Here is a 14,266-nt window from a genome sequence, read left to right as displayed (position 1 = left end):
CTCTTGGCTGGATATGACATAACATAATCCTTTATTAATTCAAAGATTGAGGATCTGATGATTGACGAAATATACTTGGAAGGTTCTATTTATGGAAACCGAGATCCTGATTGTATGGGCCAACATGATTGATGGGCTATCAACATGTTCCTTAAATAGCTCGAATGATCTTCCTAATTGATTCTGTCCAACGGGAAGATTGGAAGAATTCCTTTGGTAAGTGTCAACGGGTATGATGGCATAAATGAGTATATAAGGAAGACGTTTAAGTTGTTCAAGTGTGTGTGCGATAGAAGAATTCCAAAGTCTGAAGCTCTTTGTTCTTAGTCAATTCATTTTCTAAGCGAAATCTTGTACGTAAAAGAGAGTTCATATTCTTGATAAACCTTGAGGAAGTGTGGTAGAGTATCTACATTGTGGAATCAAGGGAGAGCCTTGTTGTAACAACTCTTTTGTTCATAGTGAAATCCAACCGGTGGGCTGTTAGTGCGGAAGAGTGGACATAGGCTTAGAATAAGCCGAACCACTATAATTTCTGTGTTCATTTTCTCTTCCATACTTTATGCTTTACTTTGATCATAATTCGCTTTGTTAACGAAAATAGAACTTGCTTTCTATTGTCTGCTTAATATTGCTCTCTTATCTCGAGAAAAGATTTTTTATACCTATTCACCCCCTCTAGGTGCTTATACTAGCTATCTCAATTAGTATCAGAGCCTCTGTACTCACTTTGTTTGAAGTGTTTTACTTAAGAGTTAAAGATCCATGGCTAGTATGTTAGCTCCAGGGCTGGTAGAAGGGCAAAGCAATACCAGATCGCCTTACTTTGATGGAAAGGAATACAACATATGGAAAAACAAGATGAAGGCGTTTCTAAGATCAAAGGATCCTTTGGAATGGAACGTTGTAGACAAAGGAATGATTCCTAAAGCTGCATCTGTCTCAGAGAGAGGAAAAGAAGCTGTTGAGTCTAGTGAAATGACTCAGGAAGAGATAACCAAGAGACAAGCTTTTGATGCAAAAGTAATTTATTCTTTATATTGTGCTTTGTCACCTACTGAATATAACAGAATATCTTCTTGTGTTACAACGAAAGAAGTTTGGATAGATTACATATTACCTATGAAGGAACCGATCGAGTGAAAGAAACCAGAATCAACATTCTCCTCGGTCAATTCCTTAAATAGCTCGAATGATCCTCCTAATTGATTCTGTCCAACAGGAAAATTGGAAGAATTCCTTTGGTAAGTGCCAACGGGTATGATGGCATAAATGAGTATATAAGGAAGACGTTTAAGTTGTTCGAGTGTGTGCGCGATAGAAGAATTCTAAAGTCTGAAGCTCTTTGTTCTTAGTCAATTCATTTTCTGAGCGAAATCTTGTACGCAAAAGAGAGTTCATATTCTTAAGAAACCTTGAGGAAGTGTGGTAGAGTATCTACACCATGGAATCAAGGGAGATCATTGCTGTAACAACTCTTTTGTTCATAGTGAAATCCAGCTGGTGGGCTGTCAGTGCGGAAGAGTGGACGTAGGCTTGGAATAAGCCGAACCACTATAATTTCTGTGTTCATTTTCTCTTCCCTACTCTCTGCTTTACTTTGATCATAATTTGCTTTGTTAACGAAAAGAGAACTTGCTTTCTATTGTTTGCTTAGTATTGCTCTCTTATCTTGAGAAAAGATTTTTTACACCTATTCACCCCCCTCTAGGTGCTTATACTAGCTATCTCAAAATCGAGGTAAGTAATTTGAAAATCCCTACTAAAGTCTCTAGATACATTGATGAATTGTGTCTTAGTCTCAAAACCTCTCTTAAAAGGATTTCCGAATTTAAAAGAGAAAATTCTGCACTGAAACAACAGGAAAATGTTTGGAAAGAGAAGGTAAAAAATTTAGACAAAAGTGTTACTACTTTGAAAGAAAATGCAAACAATCTTTCAAAAGAAAATGCACTCTTGAAAAATGATATCTCAAGTATTTCTAAAAGATTTTCTATAGGATCTGAGAAACTTGAAAAAATTCTTTCAACACAAAGACCTTACTTCAACAAATCAGGTTTAGGAATGACTGTTGAAACCATTCATCTAATTGATTTTCCTAAAGTAAAGGAAATAATTAAGCAAAGACCTACAAGAGATTCTTACAAAAATCATTTCCAAAAAGTTTTTGTAAAACCAGTAGGTCGTAGTGCTCTTAAATGTTCTAAGTGCAATAGCTCATATCATTTTGAGAAAGAATGTTCTTTGGTTTGGAAACCTATTAAAAAGGTATGAGCAAAGACCGTATATTACACTAACACCAATGGACCCAAGAAAATATGGGTACCAAAGAAAGCTTGAGTCTCTTTTCTAAATGCAGGTCACTATCAAGAAAAATGTTAAATGGTACTTGGATAGTGGATGCTTAAGATATATGACATGAGACTCAAATTGCTTCATAAAACTTGTACAAGTTAGTGGTGGAAAAGTTTCTTTTGGAGGAAATAGCAAAGGAAAAATTGTGGGATACGGAACTGTAAAGATTGGAAGCCTCACGATCAGTAATGTTTCCTTAGTAGAAGGACTCAACTACAACTTGCTGAGCATCGGTCAACTGTGCGACACTAGTTTCAAAATCAACTTTCAAGAAGGAATATGTTCAGAAACCAGTAAAGATTCTTCTCAGTCTTTCACGGGGCGAAGACATGGGAATATCTACCTCTTGGATATAAAACCAGATGAAACCCAATGTCTAATCTCAATTCAAGAGGAAGCAAACTTATGGCACAGAAAACTTGGGCACATCAACATGAAGCAAATAGCCAAAATCTCAGCAAAGAAGCTTGTTCATGGACTACCCAAACTGACATACCAAAAGTTTGATCTATGCACACCATGTGTTGGGAAAACAGGTAAGAAACTCATTCAAACCAATAAATCAAGTATCCACTAATCGTGTACTACAGCTCCTGCACATGGATCTTTTTGGACCAACCAAAACTCAGAGCATTGGAGGTAAGAAATACTGCCTAGTAATTGTGGATGACTACTCACGATTCACTTGGGTATATTTCTTAGCAAGTAAGTCTGAAACCTTTTCCTATTTTATAAAGTTTGCTAAAAATGTCCAAAATGAGAAAGGATGTGTTATTTCAAGTATACGGACAGACCATGGAGGCGAATTTGAAAATCAAGACTTTACAAAATTTTGTGATGAATTTGGTTTTTAACATGTGTTCTCTTCACCATATACTCCAGAGCAAAATGGAGTTGTGGAAAGAAATAATATGTCGCTTCAAGAAATGGCTAGAACTCTTTTAATTGAAAGTAACATCTCTTCTCATTTTTGGGCTGAAGCAGTTTCTACAGTGTGTTATTTTATTAATAGAGTCTTTCTAAGGCCTATTCTGGAGAAAACTCCCTATGAGTTATTCAAAGGAAAAAAGCCAATTGTTTCATATTTTCATGTATTTGGATGTAAATGTTTTATCTTGAAAAATGCAAATGATCGAGTTGGTAAGTTTGAAGAAAAATCAGATGAAGGTATCTTCCTTGGATATTCTATTACAAGCAAAGCTTAGAGAGTATACAACAAAAAGTTTCAATCTGTTGAGGAATCGATGAATGTCAAATTTTAAGACTTTATGCAAAATGAATCGATTTAGACTCAACTTGAAGAATCTGAACCTGCTCTAGACTCTATAAAGTCTAAATCTCCAGAAGTAGCTCAGACTTCAGAAGACCAGCAACAAATGATCATAGAAGATTCAAATGAGAAAAATGAACAATCTGGCAAATCAACCAGCAACTTGAAGCATAAGTCCAGTCATTCCAAAGATCTCATTATTGGTGATATTAATGAAGGCATTTGCACAAGATCCAAAAGGCGTGAAGAGTCTAGTGCCATGGCTCTTATTTCTAAAATAGAACCTAAAAGCATAGAAGAAGCTCTAATTGATGAAAGCTCGATTGAAGCTATGCAAGAAGAACTCAGACAATTCAGTATCAATGATGTTTGGGAATTGACTCATAAACCAAAGGGAAAATCCATCATTGAAGCTAAATGGGTTTTTAGGAACAAGATGAACGAGAAAGGAAAAGTCGTAAGAAACAAAGCAAGACTCGTGGCCAAGGGATATACGCAATGAGAAATGATAGACTATGTTGAGACTTACGTGCTAGTAGCAAGGTTAGAAGCAATTAGATTATTACTTGCTTTCGCTTGTCATAAGAATTTTGGGTTATTCCAAATGGACGTCAAAAGTGCTTTCCTAAATAGATTTATCCAAGAGGAAGTCTATGTGGAACAACCACCCGGTTTTGAAGACCTAAGGAAATCGGACTCAGTATTCAGACTGAAAAAGGCTCTATATGGTTTAAAGCAAGCACCTCGAGCTTAGTACGATAGACTAAGTAAGTTTTTAATTCAAAATGGCTTTGTCAAAGGTAAAGTAGATACTACATTGTTTATCAAAAGAGAAATCAAAAGTTTTCTACTTGTTCAAATTTATGTTGATGATATTATTTTTGGGTCTTCTAATGAAAATCTGTGCAAGAAATTCTCTAAGTCTATGCAGGATGAATTTGAAATGAGCATGATGGGTGAACTAATCTTCTTTCTCAGGTTTCAAGTGAAACAACTGAAGGAGGGAACCTTTATTCATCAAGAAAAATATGCTAAAGAATTTGTCAAAAAGTTTGGACTGGAGAATTGCAAAAAGACCGATATACCAATGTCAAGTTTTTCGAAGCTGGACAAAGATGAAGGAGGAAATAAAGTTGACCAGAAGCTATACAGGAGCATCATTGGTTCACTTCTTCATCTTACTGCTTCTAGACCTGACATTTTGTTTAGTGTTTGTATTTGTGCCAGATTTCAATCAAACCCTAAAGAATATCATTTAAGTGCTGTAAAGCGTATTATCAAATACATTGCCTCAACTTCAAATTTAGGTATTTGGTATCCTAAAGAAGGAAACTTCACTCTTCTTGGATACTCAGGCACAAATCTAGCAGGATGCAGAGTTGATAGAAAAAGCACCTCGGGCACCTGTCAACTACTTGGAAACATGATAGTGTCTTGGTTTTCAAGAAAGCAAAGTACCGTAGCTCTTTTTACAATAGAAGCAAAATATGTAGCTCTTGGAAGTTGTTCACAAATTCTGTGGATAAAACAACAGCTAAGAGACTTTGGAATTGAAGATTCATGCACTAAGATCAAATGTGACAACACCAGTGTAATCAATCTCACCAAGAATCCGATTATTCACTCAAGAGCAAAACATATAGAGATTCGACATCATTTCATTAGAGATCATGTTCAAAATGGAGAAGTTTTGATTCAGTTTATTGATTCAAAGAATCAACTGACAGATATATTCACAAAGCCTTTGGAGAAAAATCAATTTGAAGTCATTTGTTGCAGACTCAATATCTTAAAGCCTGAGGAAGTTCAGACCTAGGACTGAAAGTCTAAAGACACTCAGATGATCAAGATTTACGACTGTAAGTTACTTTTATTTTAGAAAATTATCTCTCGGATCAAATCTCGAAAGTGTATGATCATCTATCCGTAATTGATTGGTGTTACTTTCCAATTTCCATGATTATTGCAATATTTCCTTTTAAAAAATGAAGTCATTTTTGAAATGACAGTTATCTAATTTTTGAAAAGGCAATTATTTTTTTCAAAAGGCATTTTTATATTTCTTTTTTTATGGCGTTCGGTATGCCTCGCTTCGACTATCTTATATATTGTTGGTTCTTCTTCATTTTACTCACAAAAACCCTAAGAGAGCACATATCTTCCACTTCTGTCTTCTTCTCTTGTTTAATCCTAAAAAAAATTTCATCTTTCTTGCGAAACAAGCTTGGAATCTCTTAAACACTATGAAAAATGTTATCCCAAAGAATCTCTCAACAGGGGACCATAGCAAATGCATGAGGGACCTACACATTTTGATCTCACCGAGGAAGAAGAATCTCCTCAACAGCGGCAGAGCCCACAACATTCTTAGCAGCGTCCATCATCTCATTCTAGACCTTAGAATATTGAACATCAGGAAGAGGAAGAAATCATCGAAGATGCAGAACCTGTAAGAACTCAAAAGTCCGCCTTTACTTATAAGCTTTACCGTGCCTTGAAAAGGGGTGGTACTCCTTTGAACTACAGTGATGAATTTTTGAAAGACAAAGGGTATCGAAATGAAACCTACTTTTTACGCACAATGGAACGATTGGGAATTGCCCTTGCGGGGTCAGCAGAAGAAGCATTTGCAAATATCCCAAGCGATCCACGTGTTGGAGGGCTGAGTCAACCTGATGGGAACGATGATCATAGGATGTATTCTCAATTTAAACCTAGAATGGGTGTTGCGGCGAAAATTTGAAGCAAGAGGATGGATCTGTTTCGTTCGGAGGAACACAAGCAATTGTACTCTAAGTTGCTAAAGCGTGGTGTGACTAACCCTAGAAGTGTGGATTTTGATTTTCTCGATTCTCTGAATGTCAAGCTGAGAGAGAAATTCAATCTTCTTCAACTGGAACAGTTTTGTTCTGAATCGACAGAGGCTCATGCTGAACTCACTACTTACTTCTATTCGAATCTAAGTTTCTTGGATGCGAATAGATTCTCTTTCAATGTTCGAGATCAAGACTATGTGGTTGACATGAATACATTGGCTGATGTGATTGGGGTTGAAAGAGGGAGATATCAACTAATTAGTGTGTCTATTGGTCGAGCAACGATAGAGCTTGTTCATGATAGAACAACGGAAGGAAAGATTTCCTATTCGAGGATTAATGCATCCAACATCTTGCTTCACAAGATAGTGATCAACTGCCTCAGACCAAAATCAACTTCAAAGATTGACGTTTCAAACTCGGAGGCAAAGCTGATGTATGCCATTAATGTTGGCAAAAAGTTCTCTCTTCCACATACTATTATGTTCCACATGTACAGAACGATGATGAAGGACAAGGGTCAACTTCCTTACTCAGCACTTGTGACCAAGTTATTCAGACATTTGAACATTCAGCCTCCCCAGATTCTTTGTGTTCGAACATGCGATCAAATGGTGGTGGGACTGAAGATGGTCTCTAAAATGCGTCTGAAGGAACTTAACAAGGCTTTGGAGCAATTCAAAGTTAAAACCCCTGTCAAGACTCACCCAGTCTCTTCGGCTGCAAAACGGAAAGGTAAGGAGCCCATGGTTGCTCCATCGAAGAAAAGAAGAGTAGTCATCTTGGAAAATTGTGACACCCCGAACCCTTCGGAAGTCGCCACAGGCACCAACGTTACACCTTACTACCTTTCTCTAGAAGAAGCGTCGTAATCCATAGACATATATATATATATATATATATATATATATATATATATTAAAATATTTAAAACGGTCCCAGCGCGACTCATTAGCGGAAGCAAAATAAAACATCACCATTTCTCCCCCTACCAACCATGATACAAATACACACCACTAATCACCATGATTAATAGACAAGCCACGACACTTTATTTACATATATTTTCAAGATGGGATTTCTTTGGGTCGATACATCAAAAGGAAAAGCCAGGACTCAGCCATGTCCGGCCTAAAACCCCAAAAAGAACCCTCGACTCGCTACAACACACGTGCAACACTCCCCATCATCAGTGTCGGCTAAACTATCCCCAAAAAGATCCAGCTCCTACTCGTCACGCACGGGCCCTCACACCCAACCCGGTGCATCAGGTGGTGGCGGCGGCAACATCCCTCGCATCACCCCATCGCGACGAATGTGGACAGAGATGAACTCCTGGACAACCGGGCCCCCAGCCAGGCCTACATCGTACATGACTAAACAGCGCACTCGAATATACGTCAATCCAGGAACAGAAGGACATCCAAACTCCTCACACTCGACCTCGACATCGGATGATAGACCGTAAAACACACCCCGCCTGACGGCAGGGAGCGACATGCTGCTAATCTGAAATGTTGGTCCCTAAAAGGGGTGAGTACAACCACTCAACAGATAAAGGAATCCAATAACCACTCAATACATCATACAAGTCATACATGCATTCCAGGCATTACTTACCTTGAAGCCATGAGTATACTATCAGGCATCATCATCACAGTCATAACACATACATGCATATCATCATGGCATACTCATATCATCGTCATCATGACATCATCGTATCATATCATATATCATCATCATTATCATGCCATATCATATATGCATATCATCATCATACACATGTCATCATGCCATAGGTGATCATCATCATATCACATCATACATCATCATCATCATCATCATCATCATCATCATGCCATATCATATATGCATATCATCATCATGCCATATCATATATGCATATCATCATCATACACATGTCATCATGCCATAGGTGATCGTCATATCATATCATGTATGTCTCAATTTCTACTTTTAACTTTCAATTTGATCACCACATCACCCTTCCTCGGATCACCACTTTCATCTAATATTTTACACTCGCGCCTCATCCTGGCATCGCGAGAAAAACCTCTGGCATTCAGCCATTCCAGGCCACCGGGCATCCGGCCCTCCACATTCTGGGCATCTTGCATCCCAACTGGCATCACGAGGCATTCCCTCGGGCAAAGACCTCTAAGGCTTCTAGCATTTACACTCCCTGGCCGGGCATCCCGCACCCCTACTGGCATCGCGACGCATCCCCCTGGGCACAGACCTCCAGGGCTTCCGGCACCCCCAACTTTTCGGGCATCCTGAAACTCCCAGGGCCATCCGGCAATGTATCTCTATACATTCCGGGCATTATCATCCGCCACAACAATCTTCTCATTTAACATTTTTCATGTTCACCAATTTCGGTCTCAATTTAGCATGGCGTATGATGTAATGGCAATCAAAATCATATTCATCATGGAATTCATACATGCGTCTCAATTCATTGTCATGCATACATCAAGACCTCATCATTCATACTACATGAATAAAATTTATGGAATTTATGCCAATTAAAATAATCCATTTATCACGCCCTTTTTACATTTATTTAAATTTCCAGCTTGTGCCATTTTCAAAAATACTAAATTTAATATCTATATAATTCTCAAAAATTATAAAAATTAAGGCAAGTGATGATCAAGACAATAGGATAATGATTTCATGCAAAATACATGGCCAAATAGAATTCCACACAAATCCACAATTCACACAAAACAGCATGTAATTTTCGGATGAAATCAGAATACACAGTTTTCAAAATAATTTGATTAAAATATTCATACGACCTCCAAAAATTACAAAATTTTACCTAGTTATATCCAAGACACTAACATACATTTTTCATGAATACTTTCATGTCAGATTCGTTTTATATTATTTTATAAAGTCACACGAAGCTTCTGAATCTAACACCGAATCGTCCAGTGCATGCTTCTCCGAAATACTGAGTTTTCACCTACCTATACTTCTTCATTTCCTCTGAAATTTGGATATTTTTTACATCAAGATGTTGTATAAAGTTTCATGAAGATATCTAAGTCAAAAATCCAGAGTATAGTCGTCGTTTAGGTACATGAAGTCTCGGGTGTCCTGTACTGCATCTCCAGAATTACCGTCTCCAAGATTCAGTCGATTTACTAAGTTATACTTATTCATTTTGCTTCAAATTTGAGTATGTTGTAGTTTAAGATGTCCCATAAAACTTTCATGAAGAAATAGAAGAGATATTCTTAGCACAACTCAACATGAAACCACAAATCCATCGAAAGGTCAGTGAAATCGTTCCGGATCTGTGGTCTCCGTAGGATGAGAGTTTAACCCCTTAAACCTCCATAATTTTCCACCAAATTTTAGTATATTGTAGTTTAAGACGTTAGATACAACTTTCATGAAGATATCCAAGTCAAAATCGAACTCTAAACATGCATGCAAGCTCTCACAAGTTTCTGACTCAAGCAGTTTATGCGAAAACATTCCAGATCTAGCATTTCCGTAGGATGAGAGTTTGACCCCTCAAATCTCTATAATTTTACACAAAATTTGAGTATGTTGTAGTTTAAGATGTTAGATACAACTTTCATGAAGAGATCGAAGTCAAAATCGGACTCTAAACATGCATGCAAGCTCTCACAAAGTTCTGACTCGGACGGTTTTATACGAAAACAGCATGCAACCAAGAACAAAACACATAGCTTCACTCCCATGCCTCCAAATAATCCTAGATTCCGACCATACATACAAAACATCGGTGCAAGAGTAGGAAGTGGATTCCCAACTTGCCTCTAGACCACATGAACGGCGGCACACGGCGGCGAACATGGCGGCACACGGCGGATGGACGGCGACTCCTTCCTCTTCCTCTCGGCCACTCTCCCTCTCTCGCACAATCTCTCTCTCTCTCTCTCTCTCTCTTTGGGCGAATGGTTAACTGGCCACCTCTCTCTCTCCTCTTCCCTTTTATTCCCCCATTTCCTAATCATTTGCAATGATTAGGTTGCCTCACCAATGGCCAATGCATGCCATCCCTCTCTAAGCCAATGCATGAAGACCTCTTGCCACTTGTCTTCATAATGGGCTTTTGGGCTTGGGCCAGTCGACAGCCCCCTTTCGTGGGCCTAATTGGGCCGACTAGCTTGGCCCACTAAAGCTTAGGCCAATGGGCCTAAGGCCCAACCTAAATAAAAATTAAATTTTCCCATTTTCATAATTTCTTCTATAAATTTTAAATTTTAAATTCCACATGGCCAAAGTCTTGTGACATTTTATTTATAGGAATTTAATTCATAAGGTGCATGGCCAAGCATAGATTATCATTATTAATCTACAATTTTTAAAATCTCATGAACATAAGCACAAATCACCTAATCTTAAAAAGAGACTAATGGCTAAAGCATAAACCATAGGAAATTTCATTACCTAATTAGAGGCTTTAACACACCTTATAACTTGACTTTGAATTTTGGGATGCCACGAAAATGAAGAGGATGAGGATGATATCACCATTTCTGCGCTTGCATTGAAGAACTTGAGTCGTTTTGTTGCAGAGACAAAGGAAAGGCAGGAACAAGACAAGGATGAGATCGAACAGAGGACTGAAGAGAGAGAAGAATTGGAGAAAGAAGCAGAGGAGGAAAGAATTGAGGAAGAGGAAGAAGAGGTCAGAGAAGAACAAGAAGAAGCTGAGCATGAGGAGTATTTCTCACTGCATGAAGGCATTGAAACATGGGGAGATCCTGAGAAAAGAGGTATGTCCTCAATTGTTGCCACCAGTGAAGGAGTAAGTCGTTCTCCAGCGGATCCAGAGGACATTTATGCCTCTCAATTTCCTGAGGAATGACATGATATTTCATCGCCCAATTTGCGTGATCATGCTGATTTGCCATCATCTGCCAATACACCATCTGATTGAGCAGAAGTAAGTACTTAAATTGACAATTCAACAGACTTTTGCAGAGTGCTTGATGTTCTCTTGGAGATGCAAGGCTAAATTTATGCTTTGGGATGCGAAGTACAAAATTTGCAAAATGCAGGACAAGCCACTTCCGTTTCTTTGCATGATCAACTTCATGCCCTTGCTATTCAAGTCCAAGCCAATGCCAAAGGTGAAGATGTGGCTCAGTTGAAAGAGGATCTGAAAAAGCTGGAAGAGATTGTCCAGTCAATGGGAGATTTCCAGCTTGTTCGTGTTCCCAAGCAATCATAATTCCATTCTCTTTTCATTTCTACCTTTTTAATGCTGCCAAAAAGGGGGAGAGATGTGTGCAAATTTAAGATTTAAACTCTTGAATTCTTAACTTTTACTTTTGTGACTACTTTTGTTTGGCTGTTTGGATTTGGATTGGATTTGGATTTGACTGTTTAAACATTTGTTTATCTTAAGCGCCAATGGTATTTCATGGCAAAGATAGTTGCTCATTTATAGTACCAACCCACTTTCTATGGATGCAGATTTTAATGTTATCGTTACTATGCCAATTATCTTTTGTGAGATATCCATGTTTGCTTGAGTATTGTTTTGCAAGTCAAAGTTATCCAAATCTACAGGAAAGTTTTGTCACTATCAAAATGTGGGAGATTGTTGAAGAAAACTTCATTGAGTGTTTTGAAGTTGACAAAACGTTTTCATCAGTCTAGTCTTAAGACTTGCAGACTCTTTCATCAAAGTCTGAAGACCTCCAGACTGTCAGACTCAAGACCCAAAATCTATCATCACTAACAGTTTCTAGACCGTCGAAGAAGACTTATCTAGAACTGAATGTTTCGTTAAGGATTTGATTCTATCGACCGGAGAAGATCTCTTGGCTGGATACAGCATGTCGAAATCCATTATTCAAATTGAGATTGAGTCAGGGATTTTGGATTCGTTGATTGGCGAAGTATACTTGGAAGGTTCTACTTATGGAAACCTAGATCCTGATTGTATGGGCGAGCATGATTGGTGGGCTATCGTTATATTCCTTAAATAGCACGAAATCTTCCTAATTGATTATGTCCAACGGGTAGATTGGAAGAATTCCTTTGGTAAGTGCCAACGGGTGTGATGGCATGAATGAATATATAAGGAAGACGTTCCAGTTGTTCGAGTGTGAGCGCGATAGAAGAATTCCAAAATCTGAAGCTCATCGTTCTTAGTCAATTAAATTGTTGAGTGAAATCTTGTACTCAAAAGAGAGTCTATATCTTTGTGAGACCTTGAGGAAATGTAGCAGAGTCTCTACACTATGGAATCAAGGAAGAGCTTTACTGTAACAACTCTTTTGATTCATAGTGAAATCCAACTAGTGGGCTGTTAGTGCGGAAGAGTGGACGTATGCTTGGATTAAGCCGGACCACTATAAACTTTGTGTTCTTATTCTCTTCTCTACGCTCTTTTACTTTGATTGTAATTCATTTAGTCTGCAAGAGTCTAACTTCCTTTTCATCATCTATTGTTGATTAATGTTGCACACTTATCTCGGAAATTTGTTTTTGTACCTATTCACCCCCTCTAGGTGCTCGTACTAGCTTTTACAAAAGTAGGGTCTTTGTATTGAAAGAATCTTTTCTAATTTCTCAGTTCCTATTGAAAACCTTTTTGAAATATTTGAAATGTCATTTTTCAAAAATGCATTTTCTTTTGAAAGAAAGTCTGCATTTTCTTTGAAAGTAAAAAAACTTTTATCTAAATTTTCAAAATTTTCTTTCCATAAAATTTCATGTTGCTTTAGTGTATAATTCTCCCTTTTTAGCTCAGAAATCCTTTTGGGAGAGGTTTTGAGACTAAGACACAGGTCATCAATGTATTTCGAAACTTTAGAAGGGGTTTTTAAATTATTTACCTCGATTTCACTATTTGAGGCTGAGTTTGTATCTATTTTGAAGTTTGAGCTTGATTCTGATTTTGCCATTAGACAAATATTGGCATAATCTTCATCACTCTTTTCGCATTTAGTATCATTTCATGTCTCTGCCGTGAGAGCCTTCCTGTATTTCTCAGCTTTTCTTTTCTTTTTCTTCAACATGAGATAGTTGGGTCTGATGTGTCCATTTTTCTTGCATTCAAAACAGATCACATCTTTATTGGCTTTATCAACCTTAGTTGATTTGTTTTGAAACTTTTGAGTGCTTTGTTTCTTCCAATTGAATTTTCTTCCTTTTTTGTTCAGTTTCCTGAATCCCTTTATCATGAGAGCTAACTCTTCATCATCCATATTATCTTCAGAATCTGTAACATCAGAATCATCGTTAGATCTCAAAGTAATTGATTTCTTACCTTTGGGATCTTATTCCTCGTTGATTTGCTCCACTTCATAGGACTAAAGTGTGCTAACCAATTCGTCTATAGAAAGTGGCATGATCCTTTGTGTTTCCCTTATTGAGGAATTTTCGTGATTCCAGTCTTTGGAAAGTCCAAGCAGCAATTTGTTAACCTTCATGGATCCTGAGATTAGTTGTTTTTGATACTCTAGACCATTTACAATTTATGTAAAATAACTAAACATGTCAGTGATAGATTCTCCTGGCTTCATCTTGAAGGCTTCATACTGCTCGAGTAAAATATTGATCATTGTTTTCTTCACTCAGTCAGTTTCTTCATAGGTAATATGCTATCCCAGACTTCTTTGGCTATTTCACAAGAAGATATTATGTTATATTCAGTAGGAGATAATGCACAATATAATGAGTAAATTGCTTTAGCATCAAGAGTTTGTCTCTTGGTTGTTTCTTCTCGAGTCATCTCGCCAGCGTTTGCAATTTCTTTTCCCCTTTGTGAAGCTGATGTAGCTTTAGGAATAATTCCTTT

General features: G+C 37.7%; 1 pseudogene; it reads right to left on the bottom strand.

Annotated features, from left to right (window-relative positions):
• LOC104435609 overlaps nt 1-14,266 on the bottom strand; it is a 72,893-nt pseudogene that overhangs the window by 41,158 nt on the left and 17,469 nt on the right.

This window comes from Eucalyptus grandis, chromosome 2 (assembly GCF_016545825.1).
Source record: "Eucalyptus grandis isolate ANBG69807.140 chromosome 2, ASM1654582v1, whole genome shotgun sequence".
Lineage (NCBI taxonomy): Eukaryota > Viridiplantae > Streptophyta > Magnoliopsida > Myrtales > Myrtaceae > Eucalyptus > Eucalyptus grandis.
This window is presented reverse-complemented; position numbering and strand designations above follow the sequence as displayed.